A 24,569-nucleotide genomic window follows, 5' to 3' on the forward strand; every position below is an offset into this window, starting at 1 on the left:
AACAGTGAGATCTACAGAGCTGCACAGGAACAGAAGTCATCAGCTGCATCTTTTCTTCATTGCCAAGGTACTGTAAAACAAGTCTAAGAGAACTTACCTCTTACTGTGGAAGTGCTTGTAACTTCTGCAACTCACAAGTCTAATCAGCTTGTGGCCCTACATTTGATTCTTCTTTTTATCAAAGACTCCTAAGAACTTGTGCAATGACTTTTCCATTTGCTTACCAGAAGTACTTCCTCCTATCCAAGACTTTTGCCTATTGACTTTAGTTTAGCCTATTGAATTATATGACTCTTCTAAGAGGATCTGAAAGTATTTTCCCTGCTTAAGAAATGTGTGGTCTCTTGTGTTCTAATAACTTTTAAGAGTGTTATGAATGGCAACAGTAAGATATTAATGTCCACAGCACCCTTGTCATTGTAGAAACCTGTGGGTGTAGGTGTGTCTGTGGGCCATCCCAAATGGGTCTTGTCTGATTCAGAAACTCAGAGTATACAGTATTGAAGTGTATTTGAGTGTTACTATTATATTGCTCCCTTCTAAAGAAGGCTTTATATCTGACTAATAAATAAATTAATAATTGTTTATGCAAGAAACCTTGAGTGTAAGAGTTTATTTGAATACCTGTAACTGTGAATCTTTGTGTAACTCCACTACTGCTCACATCTGCTCACATCCCCCCTCTTAAAATAAGCCTGGCTGCTCAACACGCTACCAAAACTGTGTATTACAAGCGTATACCAAAGGTTGGGTTGCCTATACCTGTATTCAGAGTTGCTTGTAGTGTTCCCAGAGGGTACTGCATTCAAACTTTGCCTTACAGTTGTGATACCGGGCCAGGTTCCATTTTATCTCATTTTCATTCCGCCCAATGGCCGAATCTGAAGGAGGGATGGGGGCCTTTTGGAGGAGTTTTGTGGTCATGTGGTAGGGCAGGAAGACCACTTCCATCCAAGTGCCAGAATGTGTGCTTGTTGTTCCATGCACCCGCTGAGCCTCCAGCCGACTGAGGTATGATATGATATGATATGGCATTTGTAACGCGCCTATACACAAGTGTTTCAAGGAGCGACGAGGCTGGGAGGGGGGAAACAAGGGGAGGACAGACAACAATCCTACTAGGCCAGGTGTCATTCAGATCGCCCAAGTGCAGGGGTAGGGGGAAGGGAGAAGTGCAAGGGGAAGGGGAGGGGGGAAGTGCAGTACAAGAAAAGGGCCAGCTGGTGGCAAGTGCAGGGTAAGTGCAGACAAGTGCTGGGAAGGGGGGGCTGTAGGGATACAGAGACAGTCCCGAAGTGCAGGGGTTGCCAGGGAGGCAGTGCAAGTGGAGAGTGGCTGGGCCCAGGACCGAGGTCGGTGAGAGTGGCCCAGTTGCAGATTCAGTGCAGTTTCAGTGAAGAATTAGCAGGGGAGAGGGAGAGAGAAAGCAAAAGCAAAGAGGAAGGTTTTGAGGTGCTTCCGGAACCTGAGATGGTTCTCCTCAAATTTCAGGGAGGCAGGAAGGCTGTTCCAGAGAGAGGCCCCTGCCGCGGAGAGAGATCTACCACCAGCTCGTTGCTTCGAGAAGCGGCTGACCCTGAGGGAGTTGGAGACGGATGAGCGAAGGGCTCGGGAAGGAAGATATTTAGGAAGAGAGAGTTGAAGGTATTTAGGCCCCAGGCCCCAGAAGGCCTTGTGGACAATGCAGAGGGTTTTGAACTTTATCCTCGCAGCCACTGGGAGCCAGTGTAGAGATTTCAGTCCTGGAGAGATACGGTCCCTGGGCTTGAGGCCAAGGACAAGTCTCGCAGTTCTGTTCTGGATGAGTTGCAGAGGGCGGAGAGTGGAGGCAGGCAGATTAAGATAGAGGCTGTTAAAGTAGTCCAGCTTTGAGAGAACAAGGGCTCGGGAGACAGTGAGCTTCTGGGGGAAGGAGAGGAAGGGAAGAATACCTCTGAGGAGGTGCAGCTGGTAGTGTGACTTCTTAGAGACGTCAGATATATGAGGAGAGAAGGAGAGTGTGGAGTCGAAGATGACCCCGAGGTTTTTTGCCTTGCAGGTAGGAGCAGGAAGAAGGCCAAGAGAGGCCGGCCAGAGAGCTGCAGGGAAGGAGGGAGTGGGTGTGCCGAGGAGTAGAATCTCAGTCTTACTGGCATTAAGGCAGAGGTCATTGGCGGCACACCATTCCTGGATAGCAGACAGACAGTCAGAGATGAGGGAAGGAGAGGAGGAGGCCGAGGGTAGCCTGAAAATGAGCTGGGTATCGTCCGCATAGCACTGAAAGTTGGGGCAGAGAGCGGCGATGCGGTGGGCAAGGAGTGCCAGATACTGGTTGAACAGCCAGGGAGAGAGATTGGATCCCTGGGTGACACCACAGGTGGAGAAAAAGATGTCAGAGAGGAAGGACCCCAGTTGGACCTGGGAGGGACGATTGGAGAGGAAAGATGTGATGGCATGATGCCCGTTGATCACCCGGAAGCCCCCCATTAATACTCATGATGAATGGAATTATGCATGTGTAAGTTCTGGAAATGCCTTGTCCTTTCATAAGATGCATAACAGTAGTTCACTGTTGTCAGAAACATTTCCTTGGTCGTGGATTAAAATGTAATTACCTTAAGACCATAGTAAAAGCCTTCATTACAAGATAGCCTCGTGCTCACTCACAGGTGTGCTGCTTGCTCCTTGTCACCATGTAACTTTGTTTACCAATGTTTGAAAACTGCAAGGGGCGCAGAATGAAGCAGTGGTAGTCGGGGTCAAAGGTGGAACTCGAATATTAATTTTACACTAAGTATATAATTGCTTTTTACACTTTATTACACCATGCATCGGTTGTCAGGCTTTCTGTGGCTGACCACATAAGCCTTTAATATCACCCAATGTCGGGGCTAGGAGCCTTCCGTGAACAGAGGGGATTTCACAGTACACGCCTTTGCTAAAGCCCCTGTGAAGGGAAACTCTTATAGAAAAATAAGCCACATCGCATGTTTTGCTTGCTGGCATAGGAGGGATTTAGCTAGTATGCTCGAGATTTGATTAGGTGGTGACAGTACACAATTTGAAAAAAGACTAGATGCCAGGGCCACACTATTTTCTAGCAAGCCTGTGCCACATCGAGGTAGCAGCTCGGCACCCGCTGCTCCCAGCTCCCACCGTGCCAACATTCGGGTTGCTCCTGCAACTCTTGCGATAACTTAACATGACCTGAGATACGATATTAGTTAGCAAGCAAAAGATTTTGACAGGTTATGCAGAGAGAAAAGAGCAAGAGCTTGCCGGTTAAACACTGAGACAAGACGGCCTACAGGTCAGCAATCAGCATAGTCACACCTCGGCAGTGGCCTTCCCCTTCTGGTGGCAGCACTGACTTGTGACTGTCCTACCGCGCACCCACTGTCACCAACGGAATTGGTCCCCTTGCGCTCAGGCAGATCTGCAAACAAGAAGGCAGGGTGGGTTAATGGGTGAAGAGGGAGTAGGACAGTGAGAGAAGTGGTGTGCTGTTGGCAGCTTCAGTTCGGGTTTTCACTGTGCGCCGAGCTTTGGTGTGAATATTAGACCAGTGCGAGACCTTGTGTGCTGTTGGTGCGGTTTATGTGCTGTTTGTTTGTTGTTGCGGTGTGGTGAAGTGCGTGCGGTTTGCCTAGCGAGAAGATGGTTGTTTGGATTTGCGGGTGAGTTAGGTATGCCGAGATTTGAGCATAGGGTTAGTGGGTTATACATATAGTGGGTTATATCTCTTAGTCCTCATAATTCTTGTTCTATGTATCTGGTTGTCCTATAGGTAGGCATATTTTTTCCACTTTTTTCTTTCTTGTCCATCTAATTGTTATGAGTGATGGTGTGATGGTGTGGCACGTTCCCAGCTGTGTTGTTTGTGAACTTAGTGTAATAAGTAGGGGCGTGTCTTGTCCCCCACTCTGGTATTGGGGCTCTAAATTGGAAATCACCCACTCCCTTGTTATCTATTTTCTGTTGGTGGTCCATTGTTGCCTGTGTGTACTTTGTAGACCAAGGTGTTATTAATATATCTTTCTTGCCCTTCCATCCCGACCTATCTGTCATATCTGAACATCCAATCTTTCTAACATATTTGAAAGAGATGGTGGCGGGGGAGGTTATTGAGAGAGAAGGGAAAATGAAAGATGGCTTTGTTGCTGTGCAATGCATGCAGCCTGGAAGAACCATGTGCTCAGCGTGATTGTTAGTTCCTAGGTGTTCTGCACCAAGAGCATAAAGGCGTTTGTGTCCCAAGGGGAGCCATGATGTGTGCCTGTAGTTCTCGGATGTATTGGCTTTTGATGTGATATGTAAGTGTGTTGTAGAGGTTTAGTGCTCTTATGTAGAGAGGGGTATTTAAATGCCCTGTGTGGCTGGTTTAGTCGGTATGCATATTTTGTGTTAGAATGTCGAATTTGAATGGGTTAGTGCGGGAAGCGTTCACAGACCTCAATGGGCAGACATACCTGAAACCACATATATCAGACCCTAACATAGAGCAGTAAAGCCCGCAAAAAGGTGCAAATGTCATCAAAATGCGCTGGCTGTTATAGAAACACCTGACAAAGGGCCTGTGTGACCTCGACTGATTGACAGTTCAAATATAGTTGCCAAAACACAACATCAAAAAGAAACTGAGTCTGACACAATAAGCACAATAAGTATCAATGCTCCGTAATACGTCGCAGGGCCAACACCCCCATAAATTAGGCACTGGGTGTTAGAGCACTGTTTATAACTATGACATTTTTTAAAATATGTTTTAATTATTATGCAGCCATATCTGATTTTTTATAAAAAGTAAAATATCATTTTATTTCCGCCTTATCTAAGTAAACATTATATGACATCTATATACAGAGGCAAGAATAACGTTTCTGCCATAGATGTAGGTGTGTTGCAACACCTCAGTTTGGGGGCCAACACCAGCAAACAGCAGAATCATTTACCAACTCTAAAATTGCTTTATCTCATACAAGGTCCCAAATTCCTAATTCGAATCTTACAATGATCTCATTCCTCTGACTCCAAGCAGCCCAAGGCACTCCCCAATCTCAGCCCATAATTTAGTCGGATGGTAAATAAGAGACACGTCAGTTCCTTCTAGATATTCACACAGTATAAAGTCTGCAGTGCAACAGCGACTGGCATAAACGCCACGACTGCAAGGACTCTAAGCCTGTTCTTCGCCAATGGATTACATTCACAGGAGATGTTTGGCTGTCTTAACTTCCCCGGTGAGGCAAAGTCAACAGGTGCGATCTGTTTCAGTCATGGGCCAGGGATATCCAGAGTGTCAATAAGATTAAACTAAATGCTCATGTACTCCATAGGCACTAAGGAGTTAGAGAATTCATGAATGCATTGACCCAACTTTGGCGGGAGGTCGGATCCAGTGATATCGTTGCTGCTGGGAGCTTTTGTTAATGAGTGAACCCATAGTTGAAGACTGTCCTGCTCGCACTAGTGCTGCTTCGTAAGTTTTTAAAATGTTGGTCTAGATGCAGAGTTATGCTCCAGCTGTTGTTCCCACTTGATGCCATTCTAAGTTCAGAGCACGGGTACTTCTTGTATGTCCATATCCTCCTTCTTGCCTCAGTTAACAGAAGTGTGTGCAAAGAGTGACCAACGGTCTGTATTCATTTCCAGGAGTACATGGCTTGATGCTTTGAGAGAAGAGCATTTACCAAAGGGATATTTTAAAACTGAATAGACTTTTAGTACAAACAGTCTGGAGTCTTTTAGGGTCACAGTTTCTCTTCTTACCCCTGATCACACTCCTGTACATACGCTTCGAAACGATCATGGCTTTCAAGGAGCAAAGAGCAAATCCTTTTACAGGTGCAAGCTGTTGCCTCACTTCCAGTTATAATCTTTCCACATGTGCCCCCCCCAATTTAGTTTGTCATTAGTCATGACGCCCAGATAGTTATACTCGGTTACTCTTTCTACTGTGGAACCTCACAGTCACCAAATGTAGTTCATAGTGACCTTACTTTTGTCAGTATGAATGACATAGCCTTGGTCTTTAAAGCATTGATTTTGTGCTCCACAGCAAACGACAGAAGTGAATTTAGGAGGTTGTGTTGGCCCTTCAGGGTCTGACTGGTGATATGATATGATAGGGTATTTATAACGCGCTTAATACACAGAGGTTTTCTGAGCGCGGACCGGGGATCGAACCTGTGGTGCTAGTGTCATCTTGCTTCCAAGGCGAGCACGTTGCCTCTGAACTATCCTCAGAGACCAATGAGAAAATCACCAGGACAATCTCTCTCCTCTCAGTTTAGGGCGGTCGGTAGTTAGTCTCCAATGTTAATGAGACACCTGCTATGCATAGATTGACTAGCAGGAGGGCCATATGCAGTCTTGCTTAAGGCCGCAATAACATGCTTTAGGTGAAATGAATGCCCCCTTTGCATTCATTCTAACTCTTAGCGTGTTGTTACTGTACAATTTACTAATGATGTTAAGAATGCCCCAACACTGAAGTTTCGTCCCCGGTTTAATGTGATCGTCAGTGTCAAATGACGCGCTAAAATCAACCTACGCAGCATAGATGTGTTGTCTACAGGAATGACAAGCTTCCTCAATCAAAGAGAGCAAGTCCGTGATGTTATCAGAGGTAGACTAGGTCTCATAAAATCCTGTTTGATTGAAGGGCAAGAGCTCTTTCTGCGCAGCCCATTGTCAACTCATCCAGTAAAGTCCTAGAGAAGATTTCAGCCGTGGCATCTAACATCACTAAAACGTGATAACCTTTAGGATCAGACTGTGGGGCCCGTTTATAGACTGGGGCAGTAATGCTCTTAGTCCATGTACCAGTTAGTGCCCCTAATCATCCTAAACAAGGACAATAGTACTCCTGAACCTTCTGGATTTTTTCTCATTAGCGCGTTGCAAATACCTTTCGTTACTGGAGCTCTAGAGTCCTTGCTTTTCTTAATCAGAGCAACAATATCACGCACATTATGTATGAGGTGTCAACATTCTTCTCTTTGCACAGGAGTCCAGTTGGAGCCACCAGCCCTCCCAGTCTATTGGACAGATAAAGCTCCCATGCCTCCCTTGAGGCACCCACCATTAGTTTAGTAGCTCTGGACTTCTGATTGGCCACTCTCCAAAAGCTACAAACATAATTATTCTTCATAATCTGGATTAATGCTTTCCAATGCCTGACTGAGGATCTTTTTTATAGTTGCATATAGTTGCACAGCAATTTAATGATAGGCCCCTTTTGTAGCCTTTTGTAGTGGAACAACAGTAGGTAAATCTTTATCAGGATTAGAGTGTTCCCTGAGGGTCTTCCTCATCTCTCTTTGTTTTCCCTGATGATTCGGTCAAAGGGTTGATTGTTCATCCTGTTATCCACCTTATTACTATATGAGATCTTGCCACAATGTTCCCTCCATGGAGGAAAGGTCACAGAGATTACCTGGGCAAATAAATAGAGACATTCCTCACAAGCCAAAATCAGTGAAAAGGTCTATAAATCACAATCATTGCATAGCCCAATGCACACATTGCAGGGTAAAACACCTGTTGCTTTCCTCTAATTTGTTATGTTTCCACATAATTCAGTTTCCCCCTTATCTCCCACCAGATCACCTGTGAGTGCCAGGCTGGTTGAACAGCAAGAGAGCATAAGGGGATAATGCTCACTCTGCTCTCTATGTCTGATTTCCAGACGTTGGGCCTCATTCCGAGTCCGGTGGTAACCCTGCCGGTGCAACCGGCGGCTTGCCGCCAGACTCGGAATGAATTACCCGCTCCTGACTTCCCAGTGCCACTGGGCTATTCCAAGTCCGGTGGCCGGGAAGTCAGGTGCCGGCAATTTCGCTAATACCCATTCCCATAGAGTCCTATGGGTCTCTATGGGAATGGGGGCAAGGGAGCACCGGCACCGTTAACAATGGTGCTGGTGCTCCCATGACAAGGGTGCCTACCGTAGCTGCTGCGCCCGGCAGGGTCCGACCTGTCGGGCACAGCAGTTCCGGCAGACAGACTTGTAGGTAGCCGTCCGGAAACAATGTTGCCGGTAGTCTTACCGGCACCGTTGTTTCCTGACCGGCAAACTTATAATGATGCCCTATGTATTAGATCGTAGAATCACACCTGTATACACCAGTGGTCTATTGTGGAACCAACCACCTTGTTCTGTCACTCCGGTGTAGGAACCTGGGATATCTCCCACACATCTTTCATTCGACATGATTAATCTGTAACTTTTTAGAAACGTCTGCAGCTTCTTCCCATTTGAATTGAATTGAGTTTGTCTTAGTTTAGCCGAAGGAATGCTAAGAGCATCTTCCAGGTTATCCATAGCTTACAAGGCATCGTCAAGTTGAAATTGCCCAACAATACAATTGGTATTGTACCCAAAGAAGGATTCTGATGTTCCAGTAGGATCTCTTCAGTATCATCAATGCCTGGTGGATCTTAAATCTTGATTCTCAAAACAATGGAATGACCCTCTAGCCATTTCCCTGAAACCAATCCAGCCAGTATGAAGTCAGAATCCAGATTCAGTGACCTTAGATGGTAATCATGTGTGAGACTGATAGGGAGTCTTCCCTTTGGCTTTCCTTTTGTGCCCTGTCTCGCTGCTCAATTTGATCCACTATGTCTCTGGACTCAATGGTGCATAAAGGAAAAATCAGATGTAGCTAATTCAATACAGAACCACGTTGTGTGTGGGACAAAGGAGACTTTGGCCCTCATTGGGAGTGAGACAGTCTGTAAAAAAGTGCCAGTAACAAGGGTTACCGGCACATTTTCCAGACCGGCTCACTCCGTGTCTGCGGGTAGGGGTTATGAACTACCGGCAGGCCTGACCTGCCGGTAGTTCAGGCCCCTAGCGGCAGAAAAATCACTGAAGCACCATTAGTAACTGTACCAGTGCTTCAGTCTTCCCATTCCCATGGAGTTCTATAGGACACAATGGGAATGGGAACTTACCGTTCCTCCGCTGCCTCAGGCATCAGAAACGGTAAGCCTAGGTTGTCGGCAGGTTGCCGGTAGTACCAGCGGCCTACCGGCTACCTTATAATGAGGGCCTTTGTATTTTGACACCCGTATTCAGATTCAGTTCCTCGTTAGTCAAGAGTCCGTGTGGTCTCCAATTGCTATAATCCATATTTGTCAAGTGGCTTTTTAGGCCACTATTACCAGGTTCCCCGACATGGGTCGGACTCCTATATCTAGGTGTTATTTTAGTTATCAATGTCGTCTTGGTAATGTTATTGTGTTTGGAATACTATTGACCTCTCCTGTAATATCTGATCCGTAGAGTCTGTAAACAGCAGACATATCCCTCTAAGTCAGTGGTCTTTTCAAGGGATTTGCCCAGTGGAGTTGCAGTAGCCGAGCACATCTGCAAAGTTGAAGAGTGAAAGGACCCACAGATATCTGATTGAGGTTGTCTTGGGTGCTTTATGTCATCGTATAGAGGTTTAGTGCCTTTCCCATCCTGTATTTCCTTGCCTTCACGTTCAAAGTCTGGCACTTTCACGTCTGTCCACGTTGCCTTCCTGTGTCCGTTTTGTATTTTTCTTTTTTTTCCCCTTGATGTTCTTGATTTCAATACTTGTATATTCCCCCCATTATCAATCTCCAATTGCAAGTGATCTTTATTAGACTTAACACAGTATTTGGACTTGTGTTTAGATGAATTTCCCAGTCTCTTAATAGTCACATGATGTCCACCTAAGGAAGATCAAACCCTCTTTTTGTGGTCCTTTTCCTCATAGGTGCATTAAGGTTATGGTTGTCTCTAGCCTCCACGGGAGGATAGCTCATCAGCAACATGCTCACCTTGGAAGAAAGATGACACAGAGCAACACAGGTTCGATCCCCGGGCCCACGCTTAGAAACCTCTGGGTATTAAGCGTGTTATAAATAACCTTTCATATCATCGGTATGTCATTCACATTTTGGGCAGGAATATCCTCATCTGACACCTCCATCTCATCTTGCGGTTGCGAGCGATTTACTAGTCCACCACGTTTGCTATTCGATCAGTCTTTGCCTCCATAATCCGTACCAATAAGCATGTTATTATCTAGAACCGACACAGATGCCGGATTCTTACGATGCTTCAGCAGGTCCCCTTTCATAACCGGGTGGTTTACAGAAATTTCAGGACCTCTTTGTTCTTCTATTATGCACGCTGCATAAAATATTCATGATTTCTCTCAAGTAAGCTGTATGAGTGTTAACTTCTTTGAATATCTTCTCAAAGTGACCCACCAAGGATTTCAACAAAATGTCCAGGGCCTTCAGCTTAAGTATTGAAGTCAGGGAATTATGGTCGCTGTTGGTCTCCTCCAGGATAGAAAGGGGGGTTGCAAACATATGTGATATTTTGATGTTGTCATGCCTTTCTTTAATGCAATATGTTGCCCCCCCCATGATACATCTACCTGCTCTATGGACTGTTGGGCATTCTTCAGTAAATCCTTACTGTTTGTTTCACTAGTGATCCCAGTTAGCTCCAGAGCAGGCTCAGTGAAAGTAGAGTTATGTAATGGCGTGGCAGCGGGGCCCAGTGGCATAATATGTTCTCTCTGTGTGCCGGTGTGTTTACCTCCACACTTATGGTTCTAAGGCTGCTTGCCAAAGGGAACTTTAATGCAGGCTCTTCCCTCTCGACCACCCTCTCACTTTCAGACAAAGTTGTTGGCAGAGTGTGTTGCAGCATGCTTCTACAACAATTCGTTTCCACTTCAATAAGAGATTCCATGATTCTTTTTTTTTTTTTTATTTTTTTATTTTTTTTTTTTTATTTTTTTATTGGTTTTTACAAACCTTTAAAAATCTAACGCAAAACATCCACACATCTTCATCAAATTTCCCTTGCCCCATTCAAGTTCCTTCCCTCATTACAGCTTTCTCCTCTCTTTTCATGTTTGGTCCTTCAACCACGGGCTCCATTCCCCGAAATGCTTTCCCCTAATGACAATAAACGTGCTTCTATGGTTTCCAGCAGTCTTATTAGAGGCAGAATTAATTTTAGATCGGTTCCTTGATACATTGAACTCCACCACTCATCCGCACACAATGATGGGTGGGCTAAGCTCCATGGTCCCAAGTGTATGGTCCTCTCAGATCTCAATTTGGTGCAAAATAAAACTAGGTGTTTTAGTGATTCAGGACCTTTTGCACATAACCTACATTCCGGGCTTAGATGGGCAAAGCTCCTCCATGATCGGAGGCGATCCTTCGTTTTAAACATGTTTAGCCTAAACAGCATAAACAGTCTGCGTGCCTGAGAGTTGGGAAATAAAGACACATACTTCTGAAGGCTGTTAAAGGCACGTGCTTCCAATGGAGCATGACTCGAACTTCCAGCAGCAGCTCTTTCTGCACAAGTCTCGTCCCAGTCTGTCCGCCAGATCTTTAGTTTAGCTGCATTCGGGTTCTCATGAAGCAGATCGACCGTTATGTCGTATTTTTTCAGAATTGTCTCACATCTTTTCAACCACATCTGGCTAATTTTGGAGTTTCCAGGTTGGATATTATGAAGAATCTCAAACTGTGGGATCTGCGCTCGACTGCAGGTTTTTCGATACAAGCTCAACAAGCTCCAACAGATTCTTGCGTGCAGAGATATTAGCGCCAGTTCATATCTTATGCAAGATGTTTTCACCCCCCTAGGGAGTGTTAATACTCTCGACCAAAAGCAGTTTTCAAGATTGGCCCAGGTCTCATAAGGGCATCCCAGCGCATTTTCTGCACCATAAGACACAACCGGTATCACCTTCTGTTGGTAAAAGGCTAAGACTGGACGTAGTGAGAATTTGCCAAATTTCTTGTTAAGTATCAGGGCTTGGGTTGCGAGTTGGTTACACTTCCTTTTAGTTTCCGCAAGCCAAGGCCCGTCGTTGATGGAAGAACTAATTGTCATCCCAAGATATTTGACACTTTGTGAGAACTGCAACTTTTCATGCCCCAGTGACCAAGCTATTCTTTTTCTTCTACCTACGCCGCCGCCATTTAAGTTCTGCAATACCAGTACCTCACATTTCTTGACATTAATTACAAGATTATTGGACACGACATAATGTTGCACAGCATTCAATTTCCTTTGCAGGCCAATTGGTGTCATGTCCAATACAATCAAGTCATCAGCATAAAGCAGCCAACTTAGATGTGTGTTAGCCACTTTCGGGGAAAAGGATTTTGCATTATTGATTGAGTCGCCAATGTCGGAGATGAACAGTCCAAAGATGGCTGCTGCTAATGGACAGCCCTGCTTTACTCCCCTAAAAGTATCAATGGGGGCGGATAACAAGCCCGAACGATCTAGTCTCACTCGAATAGAAGTCTTTGAGTGGAGCTCCTTAATTGCTTCCCTTAAGTCTGCTGGACATCCCCAGTTCTTCAACTTCTCCCACAAAAGCGCTCTATCAATGGTGTCAAATGCATATGAAAAGTCTATAAAGGCTAGGTACACCTTTGTGTTCGTTTTAATTGCCTCCATTTTAATTATGTTTATCAGTAGAAGATTTAACGAGCAACCCACTTGTTTCACAAAGCCTGATTGACGTTTGTCGACGTGTAGAGAACTTGTTGACCAAGCTAGTAGTTTCTTTTGTAACATTGTTGCATAAATTTTCCCTAACACGTCTAACAGTGCCACAGGCCTGTAATTTTTCGGATCTGATCTGTTGCCCTTCTTAAAGATAGGCACGATGATCGCACTCTTCCACGATTTTGGGGATTGCCGAATCTGTACTATTCTTTTGAAGAGTGTCTCGCACAGACTTGCCCATATCTCGGGGAACTGCTTAATCGTAAAGTTTGTGAGCCCGTCTGGACCTGGTGCCCGCGAGTTTTTTGCTTTCTGAATGATTTCTATTATGTCTTCTTTTCTAAATTCCAGATCCCATGGTTTGGAACAATCCTCAATACCGACCTCCGGATGTCCAGCTGACATGTATAAGTTTCTAAAGTGCGATATCCAATCAGCCTCTGACACCATACAGGTTTGGATTGATTCTTGGGGCACGTACACGTTGTTAATGAGAGACCAGACAGCTGAAGTATTTTTATTTTGTAATGACCTCATCAACACTTCGGCATCTTTTTGTAGTAACATGTGTTTATGCGCTTTTAGCCAGTTCTTGTACGATTGTTTTGCAACCTTAACAGCTTGTATACGGGCCAGTTGACCCAGGGATTTTGAGTGTCTTAAATTACTACGTAGCATACGTTTATGCTTTAGCACCTCCACATCAAAGCTGTGAGCACGCGCATAGCCCATATTTTTTAGACCTACCCTTTTAGGTTTAAATTGCTGTAGCAGCTGCTCATATTCCAAATGCTGACTAACCTTACAGTAGTCGCTTGCAAGCTTTTCCAGCTCATCTTTCTTTAGGGATAGCCGCACTCTGTTCGAGGTAGCCTGAATGTTATATTGCCACATCTGCGATGGAATTTTTTCGAGTGCGGTGAATTCTGCTATCAGCATGTCATGGTCACTAGCGTTTTTCTTTGTGACCTTCAATGAGACTATACGCGGATGTAACTGCTCTGAGACAAACATATAGTCAATCGTCGAAGCCTGGTCTGCACGGCGCCAAGTATTAGCAGGGGGCATGTCATTACAGGTATTACCATTTAACATTTGGAAGTTACGAGCGGCCATCTCATCTAACCATGCCTGCTTCAAGTATGTTTTTGTCATCAAGTTTGGTGTTTTCAGCAGGTCAATGTTAAGATCTCCACATAACATTATGTTGGGCCATCCTGATGTTGACACAAAAGAGTCCAATATCTCCATAGTTTCGTCTATGAAGACTTGTTCGCCGGCCTTTTTATGATTCCAGTAGATGTTGACCACTATTAGGCAATCCACCGCCAAACCTGCTACACCGGCCCATTCTAGGTGGGTAGATTGAATGAACGGCGAGTGATTCATTGAGCTTACAAGTCTCCAGCCCGAAGATCTTCTGACCATGGTGGCCATCCCCGCCATAGGACGCCCTTTACTAGATTTAATGGCGGGATTAATCACCACCTCAAAATCATTCGAGATCGGAGCTTCTGTTAGCCATGTTTCTTGTAGACAGATTACCTGCCATTCGTTGATCCAATTTGAATTGAATAAATGCGTAAATCCCCGCGTGTTCCAAGATACGATGCTGCACGTATTTCGAACCGTAGGGTTCTGGCATTATTGCTGAGAGGTGTTTGCCAAGGCCTTTGGTAACCAGCCCCACTCCGGATCTTCTGTACTGGATGTCTCGGATTGCACTCCAACATCTTTAATGGTAATCTGGGGTGAGCTTCCATGTATAGTTATGGTTATCTCGTCTTTTTGAGCCGCCGGAGCCATTTTATGAGTCGATACGTTCTTCTCAACTGCTCGTAAAGTGTTTATGCCGCACAATGAATCTTTATTGTTACCTTGACCACAGATTTTCTTTTTTCCAATGTCCTCTAGCACCTTATTCCCTAACGATGGTTTCAGAATGGATACTCGAGTTACAGATTTATACTTATCAACCGCATCACCTGTATTAGGTGATGCTTGCTGTAATCCATTCCATTCGTATACGTCAAAGCCCAAGGAGAATAATGCTGCGTTTGCTTCCATGATTGTTGCTACAATTAAAGAAGACGCCACGTGCAGTACTACTTTATCATTTCTGATCTCATCGTAAAATTCCACAATCTTCAGGTCGTTTGAACTTATCGATCGTAGTGAGGGGACCGAGTGCAGCAATCTAACAATGTTTCCTCGGTTCAGTGTTAAGTTGTCCGAGATTTCAAGGCTCTCGATTATAATTTTATTGGTCGGCATAGACGGGGAATTTTTTCTTAGCGAAGATCTTTTACTAAATCGCACATGTTTTGGCGCTTCCTTTGTGTCTCTAAGGCAACCCGTATTTCGTGTCGAAGGCTGTGTACCATCAACTCCTTTTTGGTCTTGTGTTTTTTTTCTTTCCACATATACAAGGTTGCCAACCTTCGGTGCAGTTGCCTCTGCAATAATAAAGGGCTCTTGATGGTTGGCGGCCAAAGACCTCAGCCTCTTTTCTAATAAAGTCAGAAAGGGAGGGCTCACAGGACCTTGTGAGCATGACAAAGCATGGTTGTTTTTGTTGACAATCTGGCAAATTCTGCCACCTGGCATCGTTGGTCGACCCACATCATGAGGAGACTCTTCTTGATTTCGATCTATGTTTGTTGTAACGGGTCCCGTTACGAGTGCCTGGTGACCGTTTGTGCAAACTTGTGCAATTACGCTCATCGATTGCTCCAGTGCAATTTGTTGCTCAGTCCCAGAGGGGGACGGTTCATTTTCAAGGTCTATGCAGTCCTCGTCATCATAAGTTGACATATTCAACAATTCTATTGAAGTCTCTTGAGTTTGGTCTGTAACGACTGAGTCTGTGTTATGTGAGGAAGTTGATTGGCAGGCAGATGTTTGTTGTAAAGGCTTATTTTGCAAAGCCGAACTACATATGCATTTTTTTAATGAGCTGACTTCGTTTGGAACCACGTTGATGTTTCGCAAGAATTTACGAGCACCGTTTAGGGACATTTGTTTTCTGCTCGGTTGATTCTTAGTTTTTTTTAGTTGAGTTATCGAGTTCACGTTTGACCTTTTTGGTTGAGGTAACATTACCACTGATGGATGACCTCCGTTAAATAACGGATAGGTAGCGGTTTGAACCCCTTCCAAATTTTTTGCAGGCGACTCTGCAGAGGAGTTTACAGTCAAAGGCTGCTTTGAACAAGCTGGCACCTGAGTATCCGTTTGCGCTTGATTCGAAGTGCTCCGGGCTTGTTCGAAGGCGGTATTAAACGAGATATCTAAGGAGGATTCGCAACCTGTACCACTAGAGGATTCAGAGTTTTCAGTTTGATGTACAGATAATTTCTGGTTTAGGTCTCTCAAGGCTTCCATCGTTTGCACAGATGCAGCAGACAGCAATGCAGGTTGTTCTCCGCTCTTGGTGGCTACTTTTAACAGAGTGCTACTTTCACTATCCGTGAGCACTTCTTTGCCTAAGTTGACCACAGGCGGACCTTGTGCACAACTTGCTTCATTACTTGTGACCAATGGAGTTTTTAAACAACCCCCTTCTTTGGGGTTGCATTCTCTAGTTGAGAAACGCCCCTCAGATTTGAATAACGCAAGAGCTTCTCTAGCAACATCAGCCAGTAATTTTTTATCCAAGGTGTCATTTAGCTTTTGCTCCTTTAGGAGGTTAAAGGATAGATCAAGTCTCTTAGATCTTTCTTGTTGACTGTACTGTGTCTGCTCACAAACTTGCTCTAAGTGGATTATCTTGGACAAAGCTAAGGCCACCGTAGTAGTTAAATCCCTTGTTGCCTCGTGCAAAGTTTCGTATAATTTCATGAACGGAGCCAACGCAATTGTTGTTGATGACAATAAAATGGCCTGCAGATCTTGCGGTGATGGGCGAGTGTCTTCATTGGGCGAGGACTCGTTGACTTGATAGTCCCTCACGTTCGTCGTTAACGGTACTTTGCAGTGGCGTATTTTAGGGAAAGGCCGTTCCATAAAAGAAGAGTCTTGAGAGTCATCTAAGCTTGTGCCATTTAATCCAGGAGATGCCGACATGGCTATGGGAATATCGTTTACTGTGTTTATGTTGTGTCGAGTCGGAGCTACCCTCTTTTGAGATGATAATAGTTGGGTAGGTGGATCATCAACATTAGCATTGGTCTCGCAGCACCTATCGAATTTTGCGCGCTTATAACACACTTTGTGCCATATATCCTCATTTGCACCTGACAGCTGGCAGTTTGATCTTTTGACTAAGGGTCTTTCCATTAGATTTGAAGACTGCGTGGAACCTCTGTTTGGAAGTTGCCGGTGTAATTTGTTAAGTGCTATCAAGTTACCCAGCACTTTGTCTGCAATTCCTAGGGAGTCTCTCCTGTTTGGGTCGTGCGCACAGGCGACCGCTTTGGGAGGCTCACTTGCGCTTGGGGTTATAACGCAGTCTGCCAGGAGAGGCTGCACCACGAACACCTCGTCATGCAACTCTTCTCCTTGATAACTGCAGGATAATCCGGCTGTCCGGGCGGGATTAGGCGAGGTCTCATAAAGAGATACCTCCGCGTCTGGCTCCTCGCCAAGACCAACTTTCTGTGAATCAGCACATTCGCCCCTGGAATCTGTTGCTCGGTGGCCTAATGTCCGCGCCTTATTCGAAGACGCGCTAGCCTTTTTCTCGCTCACGGGGCGGCCTCCAACACGGCATACAGATACAACGTTTTCCCTCCACTCTATAGACCGCCCATGCTCACCCGGCGATTCCGGCTGTTCCATCTGATCTAAATCGGCCACAGACGCCACGGTTTGAATCCCGCCTCCTAATGCGGATTTTCCGCCTGGAATGATGTTAGCGGGCGCCGGTACCGTGAGTGTGGCCGCTAACTCCTCAGAAGATACAAAGGGAATTAACTCAGGATGTATATCAGAGCTGGTATGATCGCTGTCTTCGATTCCCATTTTGGCCTGAATTCCACTGTTTGAAGCAACGGTCTGTGATGTTTGGCCATTGTAAGCATCAGCACTTATGCCGGGTAAGTTAGTAGCGCTCGCCCCGCTCAGCTCGACTGTTTCGAGCTCACTTGGTTGTGACTCCATTGTACTAGATAGCGTATGTGGATTGGGCACGACCACTTGCGTGCATGGGATTTTGGGTTCATGAGGGGCAGTGCCGGGAGTGTGGCATCCTGGCTCCTCTGTGCTAGAAACACATGAAAAATAACGACTTACTGTGTTCGTCGGCCCCTTGATATTAGATACTGCAGACCCTCCGGGTGCCTCGCGTTTCCTTTGCGCTCGGGTCCTAGAGGCTGATGGGGCCGGTGATGGAAGTGTTGACCCAGGCATAATCCTCGGCGGCTCGCAACTCGCCAAACAGCCTAACAGCCAGGAATTAGAGTACAGCCCTTTGCTCACAGGGCTTAGCGCCGCAAGGGCGCTGGAGGCGGCCACAAGTAGGTGGGAGAAGTCAGGTGACTCCGCCAGCTGACACAATAGCTCCTCCCCCTTAAGGGCACACGCACCTCCGTGAGTACACGTTCTTTCTGTCAAAGAGCTTCTCCAGGCAAGCTTTCTTTCTTCAATATGCTTCTCCAAACGAACGCTCGCCACAGCCTAACAGCCAGGAATTAGAGTACAGCCCTTTGCTCACAGGGCTTAGCTTGATTCTTGTTCCAAGGCAGGCCAAGGAAGAGTTCATATGTTCTGCGAGCAATCCCTTTTTGCTATTAGATAGACTGAAAGGAAAGAAATCAGTGATCTTAGTTTGCCACTCATGATAACAGGAGGCTTAGCTCTTCTTCAGGCATAAGAATGCTGAGGTAACAAGTTGGATGCATCAATCAGTAGTTCCTCACTTACGGACTGAGTCTCTCCCTCAGACTTACTTGCTGGCTCCACGGCTTCCCTGGTTTCTTTGGTAGTGGATCTCTCAGACAAAGCCATCTCAGCACAGCCCCCCCTCTTCCCCCCCCCCCGACTCCCGGGCTTCCAGGAAATGGCATGATAGCCAGAGACGTAGCCAGGGTAGGTCCTGAGCAGACAAAGCCCACCCAGAATCTGTAAATGCCCACTCCGCAGCACTGCTTTAGCATTTACAGATGTTAATGTCACTGTGGTGGGCCCAACTACGTTAGCTTCAGGCCCCACTTGTTAGACAATCCTGCCTTCGCCTCTGATGAGGGTGACGTGCTTTGTGCCGTTTCAGCACTACGTTGGCTCTTTTCAAGGTGCCTCGCAGCTCAAAGGGCACATCCATGCCCTGCGGTCACTGCAGTACCACCTGGGAGCAGTAGTCCCCACAGCTCCATACACAGCTCAGTAGTTCTCGTGTCTTTTTGGTTTGATATGAACCTTGCACATTTAGTAGTGAAAGGCTGTGTGTCCTTCAGGCTTGACAACTGCTGTGTGCGTATCCCAGGAAAATCACAGCAAATTATCCCTGACCAACTACTAATCCTGCAGAAAAAGAGATGCAGCAAGAGCAAGAATAAGTACGCTAACACTGGATACACCATGTTGCACACCAATCTTGAAAATACATATTTGTCAATATTTGAAGTGGAACACAAGTTTGATAACACATTGAACATTTTGGTAACAATTTTGGTAATAGGGACCTATACCAAAATGAAAACATTTTTATATTAGGATAAATGTTGTAAAGTTTTGCTTTTGACTGCCAATATTAATAGCAAGTGTTATGTTATGAGGCAGATTCAAATCCGAAGAGAAATGAAATAGGAATGAGGTACTACTCAAGCATCCTCTACCTCTTCTGGAAATCATGTCAAGAGTCACGTGGTGCTCTTCTCACTGATACCTTTTAGGCCAAGGTCAAGGGGAGTAATGGAAATGACCTCCCATAAGTATTGAGTCGATCATATTAAAGGTGGGGGCGTCAATGGAGTCTTATACCAATGTCTTGATTCAATACTTACACCTCTGCCATGATGTCATTCTTTAGCTGTCTGGACGTCTTCCAAATTAGTCACAGGTATGAGGTCTTTATGGGTCAATCATTTTTCCAACTTTTTTATTAGATCACTGTGGCTACTCCCAATGCTCGAGATGCCCACTTGTGATCGTTTTGAAAAGGCAACTGAATAGACACAACAATTGGGAATCCAATCTGATCCAACAAAATCACATTTGGGTTTTTTGTTTTGTTTTTTCTAACATACATGTCAAGGGAAAGCATCGGCCATGTCACAGAAATGGCAAACCTTGCACTGAGATAAAAAATAAAATGTACTATAGTGATCACTGCTGACGGTGAAGAGTTTTTTATGTGCCCGTCGTGCACAACCAGGACCAACAAGGGAAAAATCGTGGATATATTTGTAAATGGTTACCAATAGTACAACATCCTTCCCTTCTATTTTCGTTCTCTGGTACTTGGAAACCCTTATGGTGCACTTGTGCCGGGTTGAGTATCTGCGGCAGGAGTTGCCATGCGTCAGCCAATTGGAAAGTGGTTCTCGAATGAGACAACCAACATGGCTGAATCATAATGGCTGTCCGCCGGGACTGCAGACACATGAACACAAGCCATTCTGGGGGTGTAGACTGCATTTTGTAATTCGAGTGAGCAAGAGCGGGTGAACAGTCTGAGTAGGTTTTGGGTAGAGAGCAAATCATTGTGTTATGTAAATATGCGAAAAAAATTAAAGCACTTTGCACGGTTAATATTTATTTTAAATGTTTATCTTGCTATCTTATTTAGTCACAGCATGCATTATTTCCTAATTGCACCCTAATTGCATAAATGCAAAAGTGCATCCTGTCAAAAAAGATTTTAAAAAATGAAGGTGAGGCATCCATTACAGATGATAACAGAGCACGTACATGAGGTCAGCATCACGTGCTCAGGTATCTAGCTATTCATTAACCTGTCATGCAGACAGGTGGGAAGTGGGTCTGGTGCCAGCTAACTGTGCTCTTCATAGCAAGTAGGAAAGGTCCTAGCTAGCATTCTAAGAATTTCCCCATACACCTGGCTCACTTTAATTGCTAAATTGCTTGCATGATCATCCCAGCTAAGGGCGGGAAAAAAACAAATACCAGGTGCGTACATTTGGGGCAAATATCAAATTTATGATCTCCCACATATATTGGGTTTAACTTTACCTTTTTGTCAATTACCGCCATTATGTTATATTTATTTACGTTTACTATAAGGCAGTTCTCTTCCTTATGAGTTACCTATGCATGCACAGGAAGTATATGCTAGCAATACGCCATCATCTGCATAACTTAAACACTGGAATCCGCTTCTTATCAATACAAGGCGTGTCCAGAAAAATACTTTCCTGGTAGGCATATAGAGACTTGGTTGGAAAGGTGAAAAGAGTTGGCGCCAGGACACCATAGGCGTGTCCAGGGAGTGGCCTGGGCTGGCACGTGCTACACCTGGAATTTGATTGGCCACGGCACCAGTTGCCACCCCATTATTGAGTGTGTGTGTGTGTGTATGCTCATACTTCATGCCACCCCTGCATAGGTCAGTGGCCCACTTGGGCAAACCCAGTCAAAAGAGTCTGAACACACCACTGCGACACAGCCTTTGTGCACACTGCTTTCACCTCAACATTCCTCAGTAGCCTCACCTTCTCTGCCATGTCTGACTCTAGCAGTGTTTCTAGTGTTGAAGACTATCAGAACTGCCATTTCCCTTCATGTCAGCCAGAGTTGTTCTTCACCCACATTGTCAAAATGGCAGTCAATTACATAAAGGCAACCTAAACTACACCATTGAGGCCAACTACATGTTTAGATAGGATCCAATAGAAAATGAACTTCTGGAGGTGTATGACTCTTTGCATAGCGTTTGAAAGAATATTGCACACATTGGGGACCCATTGCATGCACTTTGATAATTCTACCCCTAGGGTTTCCACCACTCTTCTCTAGTATTACATTTCAGAATTTTGAAGAACCTTTATTTTCAGCTGCTTCTAAAAGTTTCAAACAAACTTCCCCCTTAAGTGTTACTCTTCTCTCTGACCGTGCCATTTTGTATTTGACCCTTGCTTGGCAAACCTACTCATGGTCAGAAGGCATCGTTTTAAATGCCCTCAGCAGTTCTGTTTCATGTTCCTACATGTACAATCAATCCAGAAACCAGCAAGTTTGAGTAACAAATTCCCCCAAATCTCCAAATGTTTTAGTCTCTCTTCCTCCCAATAAACCCCTACAAACAATTCATAATGTGGTTCCTCCCAGCACATACCAATTCATCGTATACATTTATTTATTTATTATTTTATTTATTTTTGACATTTATATAGCGCACCTTACCCTGAGGTATCTGGGCGCTTTGAGCTTAAGAATATGGTTAAAACAGTTACAAAGTGCATTCATTAGCAACTGCAGGCAATGGAAAAGCCTGACCTCATGTTGCAAGGTGGCTACATCAAGGCATGCAGTTACACCAGGACCATGATATGGAAAAGCCTGACCTCATGTTGCAAGGTGGCTACATCAAGGCATGCAGTTACACCAGGACCATGATATGGAAAAGCCTGAACTCATGTTGCAAGGTGGCTACATCAAGGCATGCAGTTACACCAGGACCATGATATGGAAAAGCCTGACCTCATGTTGCAAGGTGGCTACATCAAGGAATGCAGTTACACCAGGACCATGATATGGAAAAGCCTGAACTCATGTTGCAAGGTGGCTACATCAAGGAATGCAGTTACACCAGGACCATGATATGGAAAAGCCTGACCTCATGTTGCAAGGTGGCTACATCAAGGCATGCAGTTACACCAGGACCATGATATGGAAAAGCCTGACCTCATGTTGCAAGGTGGCTACATCAAGGCATGCAGTTACACCAGGACCATGATATGGAAAAGCCTGAACTCATGTTGCAAGGTGGCTACATCAAGGCATGCAGTTACACCAGGACCATGATATGGAAAAGCCTGACCTCATGTTGCAAGGTGGCTACATCAAGGAATGCAGTTACACCAGGACCATGATATGGAAAAGCCTGAACTCATGTTGCAAGGTGGCTACATCAAGGAATGCAGTTACACCAGGACCATGATATGGAAAAGCCTGACCTCATGTTGCAAGGTGGCTACATCAAGGCATGCAGTTACACCAGGACCATGATATGGAAAAGCCTGACCTCATGTTGCAAGGAGGCTACATCAAGGCATGCAGTTACACCAGGACCATGATATGGAAAAGCCTGACCTCATGTTGCAAGGTGGCTACATCAAGGCATGCAGCTGCCAGTAGAAAGTCCATGAACATGATATGGAAAAGCCTGACCTCATGTTGCAAGGAGGCTACATGAAGGCATGCAGTTACAAGTAGAAATTCCATGAACATGATATGGAAAAGTCTGACCTCATGTTGCAAGGTGGCTACTTCAAGGCATGCATTTACAAGGTAAAGTCCAGGTACATGAAATAGGGAAGCCTGACCTCATGCTGCAAGTCAGCTGCATCTAGGCATGCAGTTACAAGTAGAAAGTCCATGTACATGATATGGAAAAGCCTGACCTCATGTTGCAAGGCGGCTACCTCAAGACATGCAGTTACAAGGTAAAGTCCAGGTAGATGACATAGGGAAGCCTGACCTCATGTTGCAAGGCAGCTACATCTAGGCATGCAGTTACAAGTAGAAAGTCCAGGAACATGATATGGAAAAGCCTGACCTCATGTTGCAAGGCGCTACATCAGATCATGTGGTGATAAATAGGCAGAGTTTGAGAAGATATAAGAAACAGAAACAGAAGTTCCATGGGTGAGGTAGAGCAACGGGGGGAGTAGGGTGGAGAATCAATTTAGAGACATCAGGATAGTGTAGCATGATGCAGTCACTGGGTCAGCCGAGTTAAAAGAAGTGCTCGCAATACAACCCAAAGGGCACAGCCAAAAAGTGCAAAAATGCATCCAGACTCAGAACATAGTTAGGAACAAATGTTAGCAATGGGTGAAAGCAGAGTGTAAAACAGACTGTAGGCATAGGGTGGCAAGTGAGATGGAGAAGGAGGTGAAGGCAAAGGGGTACGAGTGTGATCAACAGGGTAGAACTAACCCATTGCCAAGGAGGTGGGAAATGTCATGGAAGTCCAGGTTCCTTAGAGGTGCATATGTGAGGGGGTGGAGAAACTCACCTCGCAGCGTTTCGGCATCGGACAGGGAGCAGACAGGGGTCTTAGGTGCGGGCCTTTGATCACAAGGGCTGTCTCCCGCCTCCTGTTGCGGGAGCTGGCCCTTGATTGACCATTTGGTTGAATGGTCAATCAAATGGTCAATCACATTGAATGCCGATTTGGTTCCCTCCATGTTGCTTGAGATTTCAGAGTGGTTAATGCTAGCTACCTTATTTTAAACCTTGCCCTTAAAGTTACACTAAGCAGGAAATGATCATGTCTCTAAGAGATACAACCTTTAGATAAAACCTCAGCCCCTGCCCATCTGCAGCCATGATGCATGACTGTTGGCTGGGAGTTCATGTATCCTTACTGGTTTTCTAAAATAACCTAATAGCAATGCGTTGATTGACAGGTTCTTTTCTACACAACATGTCCTATCATGGAATAAAGAGCTGTTCATACAATTGGTAAAAGTTAAACAACACAATCACCTTCCATTTGTTTTCTTCCACTCCTCCCCACACACCAGCAACACTTGATTTGTCCATTAATAAGTCATTATTTGATTGCAAGGTTCCATGACATTTTCTATTTAACAAATGGACCGCTTTCCGCATTGTGGCCGAGGTGCTTTCCTTCTGATCTTTCCTTAGGGCTTTGGCATTCACCAGAACAACCACCAATTGAATGCTTCCCTGTTTTGTGTTTTAAGAACATTGAAATGGCTGCAGGGCAATAGCTTGCACACAAGAAGTCGAAGCCACCCACTTGCATACTCTATATTTGCTCAATACTGGAGAGAGGCATGTCTGAGTGTTTATATGGCTAGCCCACATGCAGTAAGAGGACTGAGGGCCTGTTTCAGGGCCCATGCTAGAAATAGCGTGGAAAGACGACATTCTCCCCTTCAGTTGACACCCCCATCATTCGGAGATA

At 45.1% G+C, this 24,569-nt stretch overlaps 1 protein-coding gene across 9 annotated transcripts in view; it reads left to right on the forward strand.

Moving 5' to 3' along the window:
* SLC4A5 (solute carrier family 4 member 5) overlaps positions 1 to 24,569 on the forward strand; it is an 802,545-nt gene that overhangs the window by 205,695 nt on the left and 572,281 nt on the right. The window contains exon 1 of one of the 9 annotated variants that reach the window (XM_069617643.1): positions 12,723 to 12,968. The exons of the other annotated variants lie outside the window; for them this stretch is intronic. The gene's annotated coding sequence lies outside the window, so the exon portion shown is untranslated. Of the gene's footprint in view, positions 1 to 12,722; positions 12,969 to 24,569 lie in introns of those variants that run through there. 9 annotated transcript variants of the gene reach the window in all.

This window comes from Ambystoma mexicanum, chromosome 10 (assembly GCF_040938575.1).
Source record: "Ambystoma mexicanum isolate Mex_15411 chromosome 10, UKY_AmexF1_1, whole genome shotgun sequence".
Taxonomy (NCBI): Eukaryota; Metazoa; Chordata; class Amphibia; order Caudata; family Ambystomatidae; genus Ambystoma; species Ambystoma mexicanum.